We start from the raw sequence: 24,695 nt of genomic DNA, 5'->3' as shown, positions 1-24,695 counted from the left end.
GCATGTATCACCTTTTCTGAAGTTTGTAACTGGTTCTGACTTGATGATACTGCAAACAATTACTGTGTCATTTAACTCAATCGAAGGTATGGATGGGGAGAACCCCCATCGCACACACGTGTGGACCAACCCTGGAGTTGCCCTCTACTTACCAGTCGTACAATGAGTTGGCCGAAGAATTTACGAATATCTTAAGAGGAAAGGAATCGTGGAGTTTCAATATTGTTTAAAACTGTGGACAATCTTAGGTAATTATACGTTAGTCAAATTTCTAAAGTTCTTTGAAGCGGTGTTTCTCCGTTGGTTGACTAAAGAAATTAATTGGTCATGTTGCATTTGTCTCGAACCAAGAACATATAACCAGGAACAAATTTCCAATAGGTTAAGAGATGAGGTAATAAGTTTCAGTTGTCATGTGAACAAATTAGTTACAGTTGCTGTTCTTGTGATTGAGCAAAGAAATATTGGTCATGTTGCATTTGTCTCGAAACAAGAACATATAAGTAGTATCAGATTTAGTATCAGAGCTAGTTTCAGGAGGGATGAGAGCGCCTATGAAATATGACAAGTTATTACACAACTGCGATAGTTATAGAGAGCGCTGATTACAAAAATCAGACAATTGCAATGCTTCATTGCCTGTAGGTTATTGTCAAAGTATCGGGACCGGGTGACGCTTCCCTTGGCTCTTTTTCAATCATAAAGCCCTTGCATTAACCAAGCTACAAGTTATCTATCAGACCGAGTAAAGCTATGTACAAATCTTGGCCTTCCTCGGCGGTATTTGGCATCTCTAGTCCTTCATCTTCCATAATCATTTCAGCTAACTCATTAAAATAAGGTGAACAACCCCGTAAAGATGGCTCTTGAGTGCAATGTTCCTCGGCGATATCAACCTCGTCAACGCCCACTTGTGTTATGTAATCACGGGTATGGGTTGACTGAGGGATAAAATACAAGCAGTCTGGGCGACCAGCTGGAGACTCTAGGTTTGCAGATGGCCTTATCCTGTGTGTGTTCCAAAGCCGGGCTACCTTGTGCAATTCCATTTGAAGAAGATTCATGAAACAAAATTTTAAACATTCTCTGTGAACAATATCATCATCACAAAACAAGCCAGCATCCCTTAGATCCTTAAAGTACTTAATCCACCAGTCAGAACATTGTTTTCTCAGAATTCCCCACCAAGCTTCAATTCTTTGGTTCGCAGTTGATCGTCCGTACATGAAACTCTTTTCTGCTCTAAAGTCATCTCTTGCTAATCGTCAAAAAAAATGTTGGGTGACTGCGATGTTTCCATTTTCCGTTCCTCAATCTGCACGTATAACGCGAGCGGTTCCACCTATTTGTCTAACACAGTCTAAGTAGTACTTCGTTATAATGCCAGGGTCATTATTTCAGCTACTCACTTCCAACCAAAGGATTTTTCTACTATAACCATCGATGGCGCCGTGCACACAAAATCCAAAGGGTTTTAATTTGTCATACCCATCTATATGCCACAAGTAATTTGGGCCTTTGGTACTATAGTTCCGTGTTCGTAACCTGTGTCCAGACTGTGCTTGCACTCCTTCAGGATCAAGTATTTTAAGTACCTGACGTACGATGTTTCTGGTTACAATCAACTGATGGTCAGTTGTTAATCTCTGATGCATTGATCTGTACCCGATGATACTGCCACTTCCTCTGAGTTCGTGTTCAACAGCCCGTATAATGATACTCATATCAGTGGATTGTTCTCGCCTTATACAGCCTCGATTTTTAAGAATTCTCCTCAGCTGCCTGAGACTCAGCCGAATTCTATGGACATTAAGAAGGAAACTAAGAATTTCTGAGGCAGTGAATCCAAGTGTATAGTAATTCTCGATTGCATCGTTATGGCTAACTGCTCGATTTACAGGCAAGTACTCAGGCATGACAGCTTTGGTGGAAGAAATTTGAATAGAAATGACACTGAATATGAAGAAAATCATCATGATCGGCTCTTCCTTCAACCACGTGCACGAATTTCAACTTACCAGTCAGTCACAATGTGCGACTTAAGCCCGCTAAAAAAGTCGCTAAAAAATTGGCTAAAACGATAAAAAAAACACAATTGTTGAATGGCACTTATGAGCCACCGTAAGTATGATATTAATTTTGATAATGTAATTTTTATCCACACGCCCCTTGTGGAAACCAGCTTAAGTTGACGGGGCTAGCGTGTATAAATAAAGTTAACTTACTTACTTACTTCAGTAGAAGCCACAATATCCAATCAAGAGTCGCAGCCTCCTCCAATCCAACGACAAGTTGATCAGTCGACAGCCAGCGAAGGTGTAGAGATCAATATAATGGAACCATTCCAACCTGCGGATTTCAACTTTCCAAAAAAGCATTGTGGCAAACAGAATCGCGCATTTCAATCCAAGTGGTTTTCGGAATTTCCCTGGCTACACTATAATGAGCAAAGCAATTCTGTGTTGTTTCATTTGCATGCAACAAAATGCCAAAATGAAATCTTCGAGCTGCCCGAAGTAAGGAGGTCTGCTTTATTTCTAAAGGGTTTCCAAACTGGCAAACTGGCAACGCAGCCTTATCAGATGTTGAAACTAAAGTGTTAAAAGTGTCTCACTTTGCACCAGTTAGAGCAGAAAAAATCACCAGTCAAGAAATGTTGGGGCCCACTTATCTTCCTCCCAAAGATTTTCATCATCAACTGAAGAATACACCATATCCAAGAAATCTAAGATAACTACAACTACTCTGCAATTCCCATTCAAGGAATCTTTCAGTAAGAGATTCTACACTATCAGTCAAGTTCTAGATGCAAACCCCTTTGAGACTGTTGATATCAAAGTAAATATATTGACAAAGTCAGAAAACAAGCAAGCGGTTGTTCATGGAGAAAGAACAAGGTACAGAACAGACTGCATAGTTGCCGATGAAACCAATTCAATAAAACTAGTTGTGTGGGAAGAAGACATAGACAAAGTGAATGCAGGAACATGTTACCACAGAAAACTGTAAAATAAGAATTTTTGATGACTCTGAGTTTCTAAACACCAACGAGGTCACTAAAATAACACAAATCAGTGACATACCAAATGTTAATCTGGCTACTCCACAGTTGCATCATTATCTTGTAACAGGAACTTGCATTGGTACTGATATTTGCCAACATTATTCTTGTATAGTTTGCAGCAGAAAGTCAGAAGAGTCAGTTTTTACTGACGATACTGTAACATGCCCTAATTGTCAGATTACGACTTTAGTTTCCTTGCTAAAAACCAAGCTTGTTTGCCAACTTGTCATTAAAGTTGGAGAGAAAATAGCAACATACACAGCTTTCAATGATGCTGTTCAGAGCTTTTAAACCAATATCAAGTGTGACACAGCCTTATCAGATGTTGTCACTAAAGTGTTAAAACAACAACTGCTACATGCTGGACCTCAGAAGATGATTGTACACAAAGCATCCAAGATTATCTCTCAGTTTTTGCCAGCTTAGTTATAACACAATGATAATGTTGCTGTTGTAGTTTGAAGAGTTACTTCTCCTTTGGCCACTGAGATTAATTTAATTAATTGACAGAAAATGTAATGGTGCAATGACCAACAAAATAATGTCCCAGTTGTCTGTCTTTCTAGCGCCATGATACACTCGCTTTGTTAGGGATTGTTTTCAGCACCATTTGTTTTGTTGTGTTCTAAACGTTACTACATGTACATTGATGGCCATTGTTATTATGATTACCTTCTCTCACTGTTTCCAAAATAAATAATAATAATTTGTTAGTATTATTACTTTACAGGCTATGTAATCTTCCGTTCTGGCCACAATAGATGCCCATAGCAACACAATAATTCAGCAACATGCTATCTATCTCGATTCATTCCTTATCCTGTTATTTTATTATGTTTACATTCAAGCCCCATGTTAATGCATGATTATTCCTTCTCCATTTAACTTTCACAAATAATCATAAGCATTATACATGTATTAAAATTGTTATTTTCCAGTATAGAAAAATACAACGTTGTGGAACACTCTACTCCATTCAAGCTAATTCTGTTGCAAATGAATCTACCAGCCTCGGGCAGGGAATGAGGCTGTGAATCTACCAGTATTATACATCTACGCCAACTCTCCCGAACTGTATGGGAGTCGCCTGGATACAGACCAAATCTCCCACTCACCCGTACGGGCACATAAAATACATTTTCAGACCTATTTTGGCCAATTTTTGGCATTTTGGAAAAAAATTTTAGGGATATTTGATCCATTTTTTTGGAGAGTTAATTGGCAGCTACCTACCTCTCCATACATCCCAGCCAAAACCAAGCAGAATTAGACAACACATGTATACATTATCACTTCCCCCTTAATAATAATATTGTTAAAACAGCTATACAAAAACAGACATCCTCACTCCAAAAAAAAATGTTACTATATGGAGATGGAAAAGAGCCTTAGAAGACAAGCAAAACACCAATGAAGCTCTGTAATCTTTCAAAATGGCTCAATAAGCAAAGTGCTAGAATCCTTAGGGAACTTGATCACCTAGGAGTACAACCTATAACCTCGTCCCTAGGCCAGTTTGCGCTACCCGAGTAAGAGGAGGAGGCTTAGAACCGAGGCCTGGCAAAAAATGACAGAGTAACAAATTGCATGACAAAAATCTACTTTCCTTCTGGGAAAATTAGGTTATATGTCACATGTATGAGTCAAGTTCACGGCAAGAAAACCCTAATTCACCAGTGATTTTACCAAACGGAGAATTCTAGGAAAAGTTAGTATTTGCCTTCAGTTTTCCGATTTTGGAAAACGTTCTGTAAACGTTCTGTGAATTAGTCGTTTTTCTTTTGTGAACGCCGGCAAAATTTAAAGTTTATCATATGTTTTCCATAACTTGGAAAACCGCCAGTCAATGCGCTATATTCAGAACCGTTTTCTTCACATTTTCCCGCCTGAGTGAACGCTGCGTTAATCGTAGGTTTTCTAGCTGTATCTGTTTGCAGTTAACACAAGGTAAACATGGCATTTTCTGTCAAGTTTGCTGCGCTGGAAAAACTCCTGTGAACACTTTGTTTTCCAAAATGTTCTCGGATGTTTTCCCAAGAGGGTAAACGCGGTGTTTGTCTCACGTTTTCTTTACATTTATATTCACGGTTAACACAAGAAAGACATGACATTCACCGTAAATTTTCCTGCGCTGGAAAAACTCCTGTGAACACTTTGTTTTCCAAAATGTTCTCGGATGTTTTCCCAAGAGGGTAAACGCGGTGTTTGTCTCACGTTTTCTTTACATTTATATTCACGGTTAACACAACTGAATTCTTTTAAAGTATACGATACTTCTAACCCTTCAAAGTTACCTAACGCAATATTTTCTGCAAAATCGCCGACTCAAGTGTGTACTGCTGATTATACTATACTACTAACTTTAGTCCGTACACTAAGGATAAGGATACACCGTATACTGTTGGTGGTTTTTCCGTAGACTTAGTATAAGGATGTCGTATACTACACATAGTTGTTAGGTATACAACTCGGAATAAGGACAGTATGAGGACATCGTATTCCACACTTAAGTGAAGCTTTTCCGAATATTAAGTATAAAGACATCATATACTTCATATACTTCATCTTCTTATTACTTAAACAAAGTATGCGGACATCGTATATTACAAGTATAGTTATTCCGCACACTTAGTATAAGGACGTCGTATACTGAAGGACATTATTCACAAAAATTAAAAAGAAACGGGCACATTCCGGACATATCAACGACCTACGTGGTGGCGCAACTCACCAATTTCGCAAAGCTTGAGAGAGGAATGCCCCTAGGATCAGTTGCATGGGAGGAATAGCACCGGGCCCAAACCCATTTCTCGCTGCCGCGTACTTGATGCAAACCTTGGAACCCTCAGAAGAGGCCTCTTACCGATCTTGGCATAGATTGCGTTACAAGATCTATTTATATACACCCATTGGTGGATTTCCATCATTGTGGTTACCGCTGGTGGTCCGTAAGCAACAGGCATGCGTAACGAATATTATCGTTATTCTAGTTTTTTCCCTAAGTTAATAAGGTCATCAAAATGATCAGCGCATCTTCCTGGATTGAAGGAATTCTGTACATATTCACCGACCAACACATCACGAAAGAATCATAAAATTTTGCTCTCAACTGAGTGGCTTGATAGCTCAGTACGTGTACTGAACTGGCATCGGAGACAGGGAAAAATTCAGATTCGAAGCGAATGACCTGCATACATAAGACAATTGTTTTCATTCACGCGACAGTATATTGCAAGCAATCTATTTCTTCGCCTCTTAACGCGAGCGTCAGCATCTTATGAATGCTGAGCGTGAGCTGGTATTACTAAAAATTTGCGCACAGCCTATTTTTTACGTACGCGCGCGTACGATCTGGGAAAGGACGACTGCTCCCGAACTGGATTTTCCTCTGACTGTATTCGGCTATATATTTTTTCTGTTTCCCGGCCTAGAATCAAATCTCGTGGAGTTGGTTGGTGGATGAATATACATCTCTGGGGATGTTCTCTCATTCAAGTGGAACAAGTATGTTTAAACATGTGGATTTGTGTAGCAGCATCGCACCAAAAAAATACTCCAGAATGAATTTGACACTCCAAGGAATGTCACAGAAGGTTCCAACAAACCAAGTCATTTGTGAATACAAGGTTCACTTAACACCCACTTTACTGTATTTTCAACTCAGCCAACCAAAAGCCCTCTCCTCTCCATCTGTACTGACATAATCATAATATTGGCAGTTTGAAGATTCTGGAGGGAGTTCATCTGCTACAACAATGGAAAAAGACTACCAGGCTAGTGATCCAACTTTTCCAAATATCACACTAGGGAAGAAAAAAGGTCTGCAAAGCAATGCCATCTGTGAGAGGAAGACAGCTGGCCTCTGAACTTTGTGACAAGTTCCCTCACTTGAGAGATTCTAATCCATGCAGCTTTCTGGTATGTTTTGTCACTTTAAAGTCTCTTTTGTTCAAGAGAATGGGGCAATTAGATCTTGGGTTTTTGCAGAACTTTATCAAAAGATAAACATTTTTTTAGTATACTGGCATAAAAATGCAAGTTTCTTTTCCATTCTCCTAGAACTGATTCATGATTGGTTTCAATAAATGATATGAATCAACCCATTCCTGTGGTGTGTGTATTTAAGGTGGCTCAAAGCAGTTTTAACAATTTCCAAATACTAGCTCATTAGAAGGATACATGTACCGGTAGATTGTACAACTGTTTTGTAATGGCAATGTTATGGTACCACGTGAAACATTAATTAACAAATGGTAAATGGCATTCACTATTGAGTTATAATTACACATGGGGGATTTCTAAGCACAAAAAAGCCTTATTAAGAGTTGTAGAGGCAATAGCTGATAGCAACTCTAGCTTCATAAATTATGTTCTTAGAAAACTTCCAAGTGCAACTATAACTTACACGCTGAACCATTTACCACTTTGCTTTACAACATAGCTCTTTCCTTTATTACACAATTTAAAACAAAGAAAAGGCTGGTTAAAATTTATGAAAAGAGCAGCACTTTGTAGTAATCATCAGCTGTTGTCAGCTGATGTCAGAAGCATGCACCCATGGGAAAATAGTAAATTGATAATTGATCGCAGAGAGCATGCTATATACCAAAAGTATGTTGAAATTACTGGCATTGTTTAACAGTAAGTTGCACTTGTTATTTTGATGAAATAGGTCACCAAGGAAGACATTTAAAAACACTGTATTTGATGTTGAACACTTATATCTCAACCAATCTTGGTAACTAAGGAACTGCATATTTAATGTTGGCAGTGCAGTACTGGTTCTAGCAATACCAACCCTGGTCACATTTTTTCGGTCTTTATGTGGACCCATTTTCCTTACTAGGTCTAACCCTCTGATGGGATAACTTGGGAATTTGTCACCACAACTTACCCTTAAAAAGTACTTAGATCAATCTTGGTAAACCCCACATTTTATTGTGTGAAATTTATTTAGTTAGCAGACTAAAGGAAACATGAAACCTCTACAAAATTAGGAAAAACACTACAGAATGGCTGTAGAACTATCTGCACAATAACTGTAACAAAATTGAAAGTGACTGTATCTGCTGATCAATTAAACAGAATAAAAAATGGGGGCATTCAAAGCATTCAAAGTCAAAGTATGGGATGGTTTGCAAAGGTTTTCTTGTTGCTGTGATGACCTATTGTTCCACAATTGTGAGTGCCACTTGTTAAGCAATAGGCGGTGTTTTCATATGGTACCATAACACTGCCAGAAATGGGCTTTTCATTATGTCATTCTTTGTTTAATAATGGGTATCCACTATTTATTTTTATGGCAGAATCTATTCTTCATTGCTTCCACACTACTTCAGTAATAATCATAATTACACAGACAGCCATGTGAGCAATGTTTTATGTATCCTTTTCAGCCATCACCACCACTAGACAAGCTGTGCACCCGCCCCCAGGCCCGTACGCCTATGTATGCCACCTTTTATAAATCATGGCAGACTTAAAAATAACAAAAGTTAGTTTTACTGTAGTACATGTTAAGTTGTGAGAGCAGAGGAGCCACATGTTTATTATGCATTTTTCCAGTTAACTTCACATAAATTTTTTTTCGTTGAAAGAATAAGAACTATTGTTGCATTTTTTCTAACCTGAGGTTGTTCTTGAAAGCTAAGACTGTTTTGAACTTCCCCCTTTTGGGAAAGAATAGTGTGGCTTACGTACACAGTGCTTTTTCACATCTTCAAAAGAAATTAAAACCTTTTTATTCCTGGGTATTGTATTTTAACCCTTTCACTCCCAAGATCTAATTCTCCTTTCTAGCTGTTATACATTCCCTTTTATGTTAGAAAATTTGAGTTTGATTCTCATCACCTGTCTGCTGAACCAGTGAATTGATATTATAAACAGAAGTTACATACTAATCACTTCTGGGAGTGAAAGGGTTAAGGTATAAAATTATCATTTTAAAGGAGTAGGCCAATTATGAGATTAGTAAACAGTGGTGTAAACAAATTGAACTGTTTCATAGCAGAAAAACTGGGAAAAGCAGTTGGGTCGACATGCTTAGGTATTTGAAAGGCTGCAATTTCTAGTGTTTTACAACAGAGACACAAACAAAGACTGTCTTGAAATGTTGCAAGAATGGACAAGTAGTTTGTTTTTTGCTTTCCCAATAAAGTAAATTCAGGTATAAACTGTATATTGAAATAGTTAATATTTGTTTATTTGCTTGTCAATGACTGTGTAAACAATTTGTGGAAACAAGAGAATCTCAAGTCAAAATTGTGTAAATTTATCAAAAATAGTTATTTGAAAACCATTGTGTTAAAAGTTGTTTTTGAAAGGTTAATAGACCATTTGTGGACAACTGCTGATGTTTTGTGCAAATAATTATGTAAATGTTATAGTTTGGGGCGCCTGGCAAGATGTGTTCTGAGAACACAACTAAAGATGTGCTTTGTTACACATCAAGAAGTGTGACAAAACACATCTTTCTGCAGAACACACCTGAAAGTGTGTCAAATTTAGAACAAGCATAAAACACAGCTTAAGATGTGTCTTGGGAACACACCAAGGTGTGTTCGGGTAACACATGAAAAGGTGGGTATTTTCTTCAAGTTACCTTATGTACATAACTTGTCATAAGGCCCTTTTTCACTAAAGCAGAACCCATTCTACATACTTTGTGATTGATTTAGTGCACAGTCATTCACATTGTTGCTAATGTTTCTTCTTGACATCAGCAACTCAACTCAAGCTGTCACAGCAAGAACAGTTTCCTTCTTGTGAACTAGTTCTCCACATACACAAAGTGACGTGATTCGTTGAACAGGAATGAAACATGCAGGTCCAAACACATCAATTGTGTTACACCAAATTTCTACTGGAACTCCAAATGCATAGCGTTCAGGATGCTTTGAATACCAATTCACTCTTGCAATATAAAATTCATATCTCTGGTCTGATGAAGCAGACAACATTGATTTCACTTTAATGCGATGGCGGAAGAATGTCACAACTTGTCCTGGTCTTAGATCATCATATCCTGTAGTTGTGGCTAGAGACCCTTCTATTCCTGCCCAGTTAGCTAGAACAAATGAATTTCTTGTAGTCTGGCTTTGCTGTGATCCATATAGCACTGACCCTATTCTGATGGTTTTTAATTCTGAGACAGTAAAGGGCATTTCAATGTGATTCCTTGCACCAAGTCCCAGCAGCTCCCGGTAAACAACCTCAAGTGCATTTAAGTCATCACTGTCTAGTGTTCCATCTTTCACAGCTGATACAGGACAGATGCAGCTGTTTGCTGCCCAGTCACAACAACTTAAATCTTTAACAGGTGTTTCCCTGTGTTCTTTAAGGCTAAGATAGTGTTCAATTGGTTCCTGAGTGATCTTGACTGATCCTGAAGTCTGACAATTCTCAAAAAATTCCACAAAAGAATCCTGGTACATGTCAGGGTACTTGATGTCCTTGACCTTAGCCTGAATCAAAAATTTTCTCATCAACAGGATTTCAATGGAACGATTATTTGTGTAAAAAGAGCCCAAAATCCCATTAAATCTTTCAAAGCTAAAGCACCAAAAGGAATGAAATGGTCCATAATCTAGAAGGCATTCCTTCAAATGTCCATGAAGATGCATATTGGGACTAGTTCCTTTCCATACAATTCCTCAAACATTTTGCAAAATGCCATCAAGTGTCTGTCTCCAAGTTCAATATCATTGTCAGTCAGGACTCTCTTGCCCAGAGACTCGCAGGCAAGAACAAAGTGACACCAGCATTCCAGGTGGTTGTCAGGAAGAACTCCTTTCAGTGCAAACAATGAATAAACAATTGTCCAATTTTTCCACTGGTCAGCAGTAAATCCTGAAAAACTGCATGAGATTTTTCCTGGGATACGCCCAATGTCCTGTGGGACTGTCATTGAATCCACTAGTTCTTGGATTTTTTGAAAGTCATCATCATCAATGAAATCATTTTTCTCATCTAACCACACATTTTTCATCATGTGCGTTGCCGTCCCAAGGTAAAGATTGTGCATAGGATCCACCACAAAATAGTGTATACAGTCAAAGTATTCAAGGTCTTGTAAAACGGAATACCTAGCACCCAACTCTGCACAGAGCCTTTGTTGTGACACAGGACTTGCTTCCTCCAGTGTTGCTTTTGCTGAACGCTTATGTTCTGATGACTCTCGTGGCTGCCAATTCTCTCTATCAAAACCACTGAAATCAAGACCTGCTCCAGAATTAAACTGTTTCTTGCAGCGAGAACATCCCTTGTGATGCCATGTGACCAAGGAAGCCTCCAATTTTCCTGGTGGCTGGAATATCTGATGACACACAGATTAAACCAACCTTGATTGGGCGTTTAAATAAACTGCCATAAACCGAGAAACGTTCTTTGCAGGCCCACAGTGTCTGCAGCTCCTGGACAAGTGGTTCCAAAAATGTGTTTGCAGTAAGTTTTGGTTCAGATGGGCCAGGCAAAATGCCAACAACAATAATGTTTTCCATTTTATATCTCTCATGCCGAGGAAGGTTGAGCAAGACAAGGTAAATCACTCTAACAGATCCTGGGGAACCAGTCAACATTAAGCATGACAGCTAAACTGTTGATGTTACAGAGAAACCCATTTGACGACAGCTCTTTCCAGACATTTCCCTGGCATATGCCTGTTTTGATGTTGTCTGGAAAAACCTGCTTCCTCCATTCTTGGCATTTATCCCAAAAACCAGGCCTCTTAAGTAGCTCTTGTAACGACTTAATGACAGAGTTGTATGGATAAACCATCCTTGGGTACAAGAAAGTCTTTGTCCCAGTGCGCACTGTCTTCAAAAGTAGTTCATCACATGGGCCTTAAAAAATAAAAGAGTAAACAAGCAATCTCAAAACATGTAAATAAAAAAGATATCATTAAAAACCATTTAAGGAAAACACAGTCACATACACTTAAATATAAAAGTAAGTACTGTAGCAAATACAGTCACAACTCTGTTTAGCGGCCAGTTGTCAAATTTCTGGAAATGTTGCCAAGTTGTTTATATTGTGATTAAAAACTGTCTTTCACAACTGAATAAAACATTTGTCAATGTCACCTGAAACAGTCCTCAGGACTACAGTCAATGGGTGATCATAATTTATCTACTTATGATATGACTCCTGGGTTCAAAACCTTTCTCAGTTTTAGAATGAACATTTCCATCATGTACCAGAATTTGAGTTGAAATCATATTGGATGGGGGGGGCTGGTGTATCCCGTGCTGTACTGGCATCCTATGGACATCCCTTTTTTTAAGAAAAAAAAAAACAAAATAAACCAAACAAACAAACCATACAAAACAAACCCAGTCCAGTTCCTGTAGTGAGAGATCTAATCACCAAAAAAAAAATAGTAGAACAAATAATCCAATAATCTAAAAAAGAGCAAGGCTGATTTCACAGTCAGGGTAGTATATTTTTCCAATGTTTTGAAAGGCGCAACCTATCTTCTTCACAGTATGTTTAAAATTTTACCACACAATCTATTGCCTCTTGGATGCTTTAGTTGTTTTCAAGTTCTTACTATAAGCTTGTTCCCTATGCTAGCAATCTAAGTATCACAAAATCTATCATCATTTATCGTAAAATTTCTGCTAGACTGGGGTAGAGTTGTCAATACAAGGTTCGTGACAATTCTTCTGAAACAGCTGTGCCTAAAAGTGGGACTGAGACTTGGTATCACGGATACAAGGGCCTGTGTTCAGGGGCACAAGATGCGGGAAGTGATATCAAGGACACAACATCAGGGATGTAAACAAAACATAACAATGTAGTTAAAAATAAATTTGAAAAAAAGGTCAATATACACCATTTTTGCATGGGTATTCTTTTCACTTTCACTGCTTTGGGAATTTACTTGCATTGACAAAAGGAAACTGCTGTCCTAGTCACCTCGCTAGTGCATTATATTGGCCACAACAGGGAAGGGGGTCACTTGTCAACACAAGTAAATTCCCAAAGCAGTTTGTAAATATTTTAACTATTACTAAAAAGGATACTTATGCAAAAACAGTCTATGTTGAAATTTTTTCAAATTTCTTTTTAGCTATGCATACCCTCGTCCCTCACACCCTGTATCGTATCCCTGCATTACTCATCTCACATCCTCATTTCTGCTCCTGTCCAATTTTTAGATACAGCTCTCTTTCAGGAAATACATGACTGTAGTAAGAACTGGCCTTACCTCGCCTGTTCCTATGTCTATGTCTTGGCCAAGCAACGAAATTACATCGAGCTGAAACTTGCCTTCCACAACGTTTCTGGATGCAGTCTTTGTAATTATACAATGTCTTACATTTTGGGCAGACAACGTATTTCACAAAGTCATCGTTGTTCATAAATCCTAGAACTTTCTTGAGCATGTACAAAGTATTTGGCATACGCTTTGCTACTTTAGCCATGGCACTGTTTTCATCGAGGGTTCCAATCACCAAAAAAAAAACGACTTAGAAACTTCAGTAACATATCCACAGCTGAATCACGAAGACAAAATCCACATTGCCAAGACAACAAAAATATCAACAACCAATAAATAAGAACGCCACATTTGTCGGATAATGGCAATGATTTGTTGGCAGTCTCGAGAACTTGTTCCTGCTCATGATCAAAATCCTCTTCTACATCGTCATCCTCTTGACAGTTCTCCCAGTTCTCATTAACAGAGTCACCAGAAGAGGCATTTCCGCAGTCGTTACTATCGGAATCATCATCGTCAAAATGAGCCAAGTCCTCTTCATTCAGCCGTTTTCTCAACCGGTCTCGCAACCTCCTTCGGATATCTGAAGACAGCAAGTGTTCACAGACAGCTTCTGTGTCATCATTATCGTGGCAGTCGCTTCTATAAACGTCCGATTCTTCTTGCTGTAGTTCGGTGTCGGAGATTTCATTCACATTGTCACCGTGCTCGAGGTCCGCTTCGTCAGATCCCGATAATGCGTCCCCACCACATGAATGTGACCTTGATCCTGAATAGGAATAACTTGCGCCACAACGAGAACATTGGATGCGACGTCTGTTCCTTTTCTTGAACTTTCGAGGAGAATTTCGTTTTGGCATACTAGAAAAGACTTAAATTTTAGTGTAAACACCAACAAGCTTCTTTGTCCTGTTGGCGCCTGCAACTTGCCTGCAACCGCTGATCAAAACTACTTTGGGCCTTTGAACTGCTGGCCAATAGGAGGGCGTCGCATGCTTATATGGACCAATGGCATCCCACTGCTTCTTGCATTGTTTACACATATCTTCGCGCCACTATTTCCTTTCGGCAGCGTTATCGGCAGGAAGTTTCTTTTGGGGTGATTCCAAGTGTGGTTTGATCTTTTGATTCGTGATGTCCAACAACCGAGCAAATACGGCTTCCGAATTCCGCACAATTTTGACCAGAATTGTTGAGATCAAGAACGCGTTACAAGAGAGCAATCACGGCGAGATTGCAAAACAGCTGGGTGAATTCAATGATTCCTTACGCATCATCGAAGGCAACCAGGCAGAATTTTCTGATGCCGTTTTTAAGTCCATCGAAAAGATCCAGGAAACTATGGAAAATGGTTTCAAGGCCATAGAAGCAAGGATCGTTGCTTTGGAGGCGAAGATAGATCAAGATGTCGCTACGCAGGCTGACAGCGTTGGATCGTGGACGCCATCACCAAACAGTTCTGGCAGAAAGCGAAAGATTCCCAGACACCCTGATCTGTCGGTAAGTAGGCTCTATGTGGAAAGCCGGTCATGAATTTGTTGTTACTGTGTATGTTTGCGCCTAGGAAGGGGACATATATATCGTCGTTTTCTATGCCAAAGGAACGTTGGAAACCTTTGTATTTTCAAATTTCACGCCTTGATCGGCGAGCAATTCTTCACACCTTTTCTTCTGAAACCCGCGCGTAACGGCTATTATGAAAAAGACCTCAAAACATTTGTATCGCTAGGCTATTGCAAGCATGGTTTGTTATATGGACATTCTTTTCAGTAGTCTTTATAAGACAAAATATTGCCAGCTTTGAAAAGTCTTATATTTTGTTGAACATTTCTATTAATCGTCAGTTTGTGTTCACAGCACTATATCCGCTCCAAGATGGATCAGTTGGGACTGTCCTGGAATACTGACATGAAGTGAGTTCTTTAAGTTCTTTATGCACCAGTCAATTTCAGCGGCTTTCGCTACTTTTAAGGAGGCTCATAAGGGTTTTCAATTGTTGTAGTGTCTATGAACTGATGAAAGATTACAAAAAAATGCATGTGGGCATGTGGACAAACTTCTAAACATCTTTGTAACTCAGTTGTTGGGCAATACCTTAAAGGTAGTTCTGATGTTATTACGGTTACCATGGCAACAGGTTAACTCTACAAAAAGGACCTCTAACTTTCAGATTTTGCAAAGTAGGTGACCTACTGTTTTTATTGTTGGAAAGCACCCAAAATTCTTCGACTCATTTGGAAATATTACAAAAGTTATCAAGTACCGGTAGATCTTGTGTTATTTCAAAAAAGGCATTTTATTCACCTACAGAAAATTATACTAGATAAATTTCACCCAGACAATTCTATTTGAAGTGGCAAACTGAATGTGGCATGCATGCAAAAAATCAAGATAGGTCACTGTGCAAAAATTCGAGATAACGACAAATGTTTCCTGCAGCTTTTACTCCTGGTCATGTAATTGATTGAATTCAGCAATTGAACCGAAAAAAATGATTTAGAGTTCAATTTCCGAATCCAATCGAACTTAATTGAACAATGACATATACAGGCCTTCTGATATTACGCGATGGTGCAATTTCGCACAATCAACCTCAAATAGCATCCGATCGCACAATTCACGAAAAATCGCATAATTCACAAAAGGACGCACAAAATTCATAAAATGAGACATAAATCAAGACGTTTCTTAGAAATTCCTGCATAAATACGCCATTTTTAAGATGATTTATCTTGGAAAAAGGCTAGAATACCTGTCACCTTCGATTTCGTAAACATTCGAAGTTCAAGGCTTTATTTTTCATGTCGGGGACCTGGTACGAGTCTCCTTCTATTAGTGCAACACAAACACGCCCTTCTATACACACCACTGAAATGACACAGTTGCCTTCTCTTATAGAAGAGATTTGTGAACAATAAGTAAAGTTGTAAGTTTTTCGGCAGAATGTAGTTTCTTTCGTTGAAAACTGATAAAAACTTACTCATGGATAAGCTTGTTGTGAAAACGCTTGCTTTTTCTTCGACGAAGAACGAAGTTCCCACATTCCGCCCGATCTGACAGCTCACAATCGAGCAAGAAAGTACCTCACAGGTACGCTCCACGTGGACGATGGACTGATGTTTTTCTCGTCGTGCAATATCAGGACCTTTTATATGAGAGAAAATAAGCCGCGGCTTACTCTGGCCACGGTGTACAAAATACGCAAAAGGAACTATTTATACGAATATATATTCCCAGGTCAATATGAGCATAATTACTGTTCCTTTGTGTTCAAAATGTCTTTAGGGCAGCAAAAAAGTGTTTTTCTTAACCTGAAAACGTATAAAACAAGCCTAAAATTGCTGAGAAAAAAATTGCATAATTTACATTATTTATCGCATAATTGGCCTTTCTAATCGCACAATCTGCCCTGAAAAAATCGCATAATTTGCATTTTTTAATCGCACCCTATCAGAAGGCCTGCATATACCGGTATGCAAACCATCAGTCGAAATACCGTAGACAAGAAGTTTGAAATGTATTTTTTAGCATGCAAGAACAATAAAGAATTAGGTGAAATGAACAGTAGATTGATGTGGCTTTGCTGAAACATAGTTTTATGATCCACTACTGTTATCATTTTTAATCATTTTTAAGCGAATGTATGCCAACTTCGGCTACTTAATTGTGACAAACCTGATCATGCTTGAGATTGTTGCTGTTGCTCTTTCGTAAATTCAGCTTACAGTTGTGTACCTTCTTCTCCTTAGTTAGCAGATGAGGTTATATATTAAATGGCAGCAACAAATATTGCAGAATGATTGTTGTTGTTGTTATTTTGGATGGATTAATTTTGTGGCACATTTATTATCATCTGTAGAGAGAATGAAGACCCAAACCGGGCAGTTTCAACAACTTTACTTCGAGAGGTCAAAGAAGTAGAGCAAATTAAAAATGATCAACTCTGCACAGAGAGGCGAATTTTGGGTAAGTTCTTATGATCATGCCTTTATTGATATATTCACCATATTCAAACAAGGAGGTGCATGTCTGTCTGTATACTGAATGACTATTGTTTATGAATGACTTGTTTTCAGATGATATAACAGCAGTGGTCACACTATCACTTTTACCAATAGGAAATATACCTTTGTCACTCGGTAGCCATGTTGAGTCTCAGAAGAATAAAAAGCTTTGTTTTCGCATGGCAAGCCTCGCACTGAATTCGCGTCAGGGTGAGGCTTGCAGTGCTCGACCCTACCTTTTTCACTAACTAGTCCTTGGGCTAGTGAGGTGTAAAGTTTACTAGTCAAAAGGCATCACCTGGTAGCCAAGACCAGATTCATGCTTGAATAATTGTGTTGGTTATTGTTGTTTAACTATAAAACCCACTTTCTTTCTTTCTTTTTGATGGTTCTTTTATGATCATTAGAGTCTGTTTATTTTTTCCCCTTTACTTTAAATCTTTCTAAAACCTCTTCTTCTAGCAGTCTATCTCAATTCTGGTATCATGATTTGATTGGTTAGATGAACAACTGTTGACAGCTTTGCATACAATGTTAACTTATTAAACATAATTTTGAATGTCTTGTGGTGTAAATTTGCATCATTTTGTCAAAGAAGCTGAGCTTATTGCTTCTAGTCTGGAGAGGCAAAATGGTGGCGTCAAAAAAAATGGGCCAGCCACTGTCCCTTTTCTTTCTCGCCCCCAGACCAATCTCTGCTTGTGGTTTCTCTTCACCCTATAACCCACTTAGGAGCCTGTGACTCACACTGACAGGCTAGAGTAAAGTATATATCAGACTCCTGAAATCTTGAGCAGTTTTTGTTTTATATTTTATCATATTCTCATCTTTTTCTTTTGAGAAAGCTTACTTTTCCAATAAAACGCCAGTGTACCCACATGAAGCAAGAACAGTCACTATTCTCATTATTATATCAATCATGTGTGTGCAGGTCTTGGCTAAAATGCATTGGGATGATATGGTTTGTAAACCTTAAGTCCTGAGAAAAAAAAACAGAAAAGTTATTGTTCTCTTGAAACTAATTCAGCGTGTTATGCTTTCAGATGCTATTTCTCAGAACTATGCCTCTAGCAAGAAGAGAAAGAGGCAAGAAGAAAATGGCACCTATGAAAAGTATCAGCAAGAGGAGAAGAGAAGGCAAAGGATCAAAAGGGTAAGCATTGTATCACTGGTAAAATAACATGATAGGATGTAAGTCCCAGAATATATTATTACTGTACACACTTGAATGATATAAACCATGAATGATAACAACCAACAGCTTTTGGGAAACTTTTGACCCACATGACTGTATGAATTTATTTCCATTCTGCTAGAAAATAAAACGACATGAAGATTTCAGGGCTTAAAACTTGCATATTTCTTCTGGAGGAGAGAAAAATATGAAATATGCATACCCCATAATTCCATAAAGTTGTATTGTTTAAATGTTGCAGAAGGCAATGTATTTTTTTTTTTTTGTTTTTGTTTTTGTTTTTTGTTTTTTTTCTTTCAATCTAGTGTAAATGTTTTGGATCCCAGGTTTGTTTTATACTAAATACAGGATTTCTGTGGATTATTCACAAATCCCATCCCTTGAATTTATGAGCTGTTATTGAATTTCCAGAAATCCTAGCTAGCCGCACAGTATATCACTCTTGACACTTCATTTTTTCCAAAGAAAGAAAAGGGAATTAGATTTCTTGTGATATGAAAGTTTCAGGTGATATTTCACCAATTGAAAGAAAATGCAAGCTTCTCATCCATTTACTAAATCCAAATGCTGTATTAAGGCTTTCTGTAAAATGACCAGTGGGTTACAGCTCTGTTTTAATAATTATCGAAAGTCTCAAGGCATCACAATGATGCTACATGTACGCTGAAGTGCATTTGCTGTCTATGTTTTATTATGTATTATAATTTTTGCCTCAGTTTTTGGCTCTTAACAACTTGTTTCTATCTGTCAATTCTGTCAATTTAGAAACTGGAAAAAAGACTGAAAGTTGTCAATGAAGAAGAGAAAGGAAGAAATATTTGGATCCCTCCACATCAGCCTTGTCTCCTCAGATGAGTCAGAAGATGAAGGGGATGCCTTAGTCACCAGGCCTTTAACCTGGAGAGTGGAGGAAGTGTCAGACTTCTTTAAGAAAACTGGATGACAGGTGGAAGGCAGCAATGACACCACAACAAAAGCGTCAGTCAGTAAGCCGAAGGAATGGCCTTCCAAGTGTACGGAGCCCAAATGGAGTTCCTCAGCAATTAGTTTGGGCTGTACGATCTTTGTAGATCTCTAAGTTATAGTTTGGGGGGCAGTATTGTTATGAAGGGTTTCTTGCAAAAGGTATGCAAGCTGCTTGATATCAACACTTTCCTGGCTGAATCGAGACTGGGTCAATGAGTTGAAAGATTTTTTATTAAACAAAGTCTTGAGAAACCTCCTTGAAACTGAGTCTTGCAGTTAAAATAGAATTAATCAAGCTCGTAGCTTTTGCATTTTTACCCTTCAGGTAATATTTAACAATTATTCACTGAGGTGGAGGTAAATATCCACCACTATTCACCGACACCGAGGTGAATAATTGTTTTAGTATATACCACACAAGTTGAATAAATAGCGCCAAAAACTACTTTGTGACAATAAACTGAAAAATGATTGATTTTTACAGAGGATGGCGCGCGCTCGGTGCTCAGAGGTGAATAGTACTTGGCTAATCACCTCCGAGCTAGCCAATCAGCGGGCGCCAAAAGCACTATTCACTTGTGTGGTATATACTAACAAAAGTTATTTTTCTCATAGACTGCCTCCTTTTTGGATATCAAGATATTCAATACTAGGGTTATACATTGTAGTATTTTTTTCCATTTCAGTGTTTTTGCCTGTTACATTTTACATTATATCTTGTACTAAGAAACTTAATAGACACATACCCTGTGCATGTTGTTGAAGAGACAGTTGCTCTCCAAAAAACTTCATTTAAAGTAAATAAAAATTAAATAAAAATTAGTGGATGACAGTCAGAGAACAACTGTAGATTTTTTTTTTTCGTTACTACAAGTTGTTCATACATGTGATTGACTGTGTTGAAATGCACATGTGATTGTACTAAAAATTTAATGACATCTTCCAAGTCACAACTTTCTGTGTTGAAGGAAACTTTTGGGTGCTTGGGAGAGGTAGCTTGACTACAAAGTTAAGTTTGTACAGGGTGACATTGCATCAGGGTATTGAGTTAATTTTACTTGCCTGCAATCTATTAGGTTATGGTAAATAAGCCTAGTTTGCTTCTTTTCCAATAGCTAATACTGAGAACTAATTGCACTAATGTTGGTGGGTCCTTTTTTTCTCAGCTTTGTTTTTGTATTCTTGTATTATATAGAATTCTGAGAGCTCTTTAGGACAAACTGACACCATTTCTAGTTTAGTAGGGTTAGATGAAAGAACATAGATCGGAAATTGTTTGTTGGAGTGGAAGATGAAAGTAACTATAAATCTTGAAACTTACTTTGTTTGTAGCTCATATCTGATTTTAGTCTTGTAATACTTCAACACCAGTGTGCATTTAAATAAACGATATTCTTGGAATTCAGAGTTGTTTTCTTTCATCCTAGTATTTAACACTGGAGAGGGAAGTCCTTATAACGTAGTCCGCTGTTTCCCTTAGTTCATCTCTAATGAACAGTTATCAAACTATGGAACCATAAATCGCGCCAAAGAATCTAGAGTTGGGCTGGGGGGAATCGTGAAGCAAGACAGCCCTCGGAATTCACCCGAATTCACTACCCTAGAAAACACGCCAAAAAACGCCGGGTACAAACTATTTTCCGTGCGTTAATCGTTCGGTGAACGCAGGAAAATAGGCGTTTTCTTGAATTCGCACGAATTCACCGCCCTAGAAAAAAGCATGAAAACACCACAAAAACACTGGACAACGCCGGAATATTCATTAGTTTCCGAGTCATCACAGTTTGGTGAACGCTGGAAAACAGGCGTTTTCTAAAATTCTCTTGAATTCACCGTCACAGAAAATGTAAGAAAACACTTGTGAACGGCCGATGATTCGCCGTTTTCGGAGCGTAAACGGATCAGTAAACACTAGAAAACATACGTTTTCTTGAATTTACATGAATTCACCCTTCCAGAAAATAAAAGAATACGAGAGAAAAACACTTGCGAACGCTGGAATATTGGCTATTTTCCAAGCGTTGACCGATAGGTGAACGCTTGAAAACATACGTTTTCTTGAATTTACATGAATTCACCGTCCCAGAAAATGCAAGAATACGAAAGAAAACCGCTTGCGAACGCTGGAATATTGGCTGTTTTCCAAGCGTTAACTGATAGGTAATCGCTAGTTTTCCAGCGTTTACCTACGTTTAACCGGGATTTTCCGTGGCGGAAAACAAGGGAAAACGCGGGTTTTTACTGGATAACAGCAATGAACGCGACGTTGGTCTGTGGGAAAACTCCAGTAAACGCCTAGAATACCAGACGTTTTACGAGTGTTAACCTTACGGTGAACGCCAGAAAACGTGCGTTTTCCAGCGTTCACCGCAACAGAAAACTGGCGGATAATGGAATGAGTACTCGAATTCACCGGCATGAAAACTCGCGGAAAAGATTGGATTTTCGGTTTTGGTGAACACTGAAAAATACTGGAAAATTTTGCGTAAGTTCGCCGCGTGTTTTCTTAACGGTAAAATGCCACTTTTCTTGCCGTGGTTCATCCCTTTTGAACATTTGTGGACAATTTTATAAGGATAAAACCAAATACGGTTCCCGTTTTGTTGCCTTGCATAATCGTAAGTAAAATATTTTTGTTCACGCTGCTCGTAGATCCACGTACCTACGATGTACCTACAGTTTTCCAGAACAATGTGTAAGGCCTGGCCCGCATATGAGAAATTTCTATGAGGTTTTGTTTACATTGAGGTCAAAATCTGTCAACATGCGACATGTTCATATGCGACCTCGACATTTGCGTGATAGCAGAAATTTTCAAATTTCTGAAAAGATCAAAGACGCTGTAGAGTATGGGTGGAGCTGGTAGATTTTTCAAAACTTCCCTTAAACAAAGGAAACCACGCCCCGAAATGTCATCACTTGTCGATCACAGCGATAAATTAAAATCTCCTGATTTGCAATCGTGTGGTAACGCAAGCCGTGAATTCGTATACCAAAAGACATGAGTGGGTTTAACGATCCTCGTTGTTACGATTCTCGTTTTCCACTTTACGACATGCAGCAACAGCAAAGGCCACTATCCTGTGTGTTTAATGGGAGCACATCGCCGGCGTCCCCACAAATAGCCAACACCCCGAAGGAGCTAGCAGTACACAACCAAGTCTTCCAAGTACCGGTACTCCTACCGGTACTCCTAGCCCAAGTTTAAGCTCTGTGGAAGACAACGGGGAGAAAAGAAAACCAAAAGCATATGATAAATGGACCCACGGAGAGCAATAAGTGCTTGTTCGGTTGTGGGCTGAGAGGTTTGACCGACTTGAAAGCAAAGACGCACAAAAAGTTTGGGACGAAATTGCGCGGGAACTTAACAACACATTTGGCACTAATCGACCTGTGGATAAATGCAAGGCGAAAATAAAATATCTAATTGATAAGTATAAAGGAGCCAAAGATTGGAATCTTAAGCAGTCCGGGGAACACAGACAACAAACTCCATTCTACGAAGAAATCGACGCCGTTCTGGGATGTCAAGACGTAGTGACCCTTCGCCACATGGTCGAAGCTGGAGCTAGTGCCTCTGACAGCTACAAGGAACAGGATAACTGCAAAGAAACAGATCCATGTACTAGTGGTGAAAATAGATCAGACAGGAAAAGGAAAAGAAAGAGAGCGCAGGTGGAGGAGCAAGACGAGGAGGAAAGAAACATGCTAAGAGAGTCCATGTTAGGCCTCCAAGAACAGAGGAAGGAAATGAGATAGTTTATGGAAACCTTTAGTAAGACACAGGAACAGCAAGTCAATACGATGAATGCTTTGGTTGGAGCGCTAACCACTTTCCCCCAAATAAATGAACTGTTTTGTTACAATTTAATAAGTGAAAACTCTTAAAATTATATAATTCACACTAATTTCTACATAATCCTTCCAGTCAGTATTGACTGCTATAAATTATATTTCAATGTATGACAATGTTGATAAATGAAGCTGCTTTGCTTTCAGATGAACAGTTTACCCATACTGGTTCTGTTGTGACAGTGACTTCCTAGGTTTACAGCTAGATCAAGGAATAAATTTTAATACATATTGCTAATGTAAGAATTACACAAATTTTAAATTTACCAAATTAACACACGAATATAGAAAGATATGAAAATGAAAATAAAGTTTACAATGCATCTTTGAGGAGGTTACGGATGTCGTCTCCATCGCGCAATACATTTGCTGCTACATTCCGAGGGCCCGGATCCTCACCATTATCCTCTCCTTCATCCCAGTATCACCATTCCATAAACATATATTGTGCAAAACTGCACAAGCCACAGCACATCGAGTCGCAAACTCCACAGAACTATCTAACCGTTTCATAAGAATTCTCCAACAATTTTTGAGTACGCCAAAAGCACATTCGACCTTAACTCGTGCAGAGGATAATTGTTTGTTAAATTTGATTTCATCTCGATCTTGTGTACCTTCAGGAAAAAGTTTCATGAGCCATGGGCTAAGCGGATAGGCACTATCACCAACAAGATATGGTCCTATTTGTCGGCCAGAAACGTTTTCTGTTGGTATGGTTAGGATTTCTCCCTGTTCTGCTCTTGCAAAGATTCAACTTCGTCTTAATACGCAACCATCGTGCATGCTAACCGGGAATCCACAAGCGAAATCAAGGAAATGCTTTCTACCATTGACAACAGCTTGAATAATGAAATTGTGCTGTCGATAACGACTAAAGTAGTCTGGTTTACTGTCAATGGGTGCTTTTATCCTAACATGTGAACCATGGACAGCTCCAACAACGTTTGGTAGGTCGGTCAAGTCTGCGAATGTTTCAATTGATGCAGTCACTTCTGCCAGAGTTTCACGAAATTTAAGGTGATCATGTCTTATCTCATTCAGGCCATTAACAACGTCTTGTACTGCCTCGATGACGGTAGCTTTGCCAACATTAAAGACTGGAACAATAGTTGAGTAAGAATTGCCGTGAGCTAACCTACAGAGTCCCAAGGCCAGCACTTTCTTGGGTGGTAAACAATCTCGGAATTTAGAGTTTTCTCTTACAATCCTCGCGTTGAGAATATTACATATGAGATCAAAAGTGTACTTGTAGACTCGTAACTGCAGCCGAAAGTATTCTTGTGGCACACTGGGGTTGTTATAGTGTATCTCAAATCAGGATTCAGCTGGGCGGGAAATGCTCCATGCATAGGGCACTATGCATTGTCGTTGTCACCGTAATCGCCGATTCCT

At 38.8% G+C, this 24,695-nt stretch overlaps 1 pseudogene; it reads right to left on the bottom strand.

Moving 5' to 3' along the window:
- Nucleotides 1-8,577: 8,577 nt before the first annotated feature.
- Nucleotides 8,578-16,402, bottom strand: LOC138058000 (uncharacterized; annotated as a pseudogene).
- Between the last annotated feature and the right edge of the window lie 8,293 nt (nucleotides 16,403-24,695).

Source organism: Montipora capricornis, chromosome 7 (genome assembly GCF_036669925.1).
Source record: "Montipora capricornis isolate CH-2021 chromosome 7, ASM3666992v2, whole genome shotgun sequence".
NCBI lineage: Eukaryota > Metazoa > Cnidaria > Anthozoa > Scleractinia > Acroporidae > Montipora > Montipora capricornis.
Note: the sequence above shows the minus strand (reverse complement) of the source record. Positions and strands in the feature narration are given on the sequence as shown.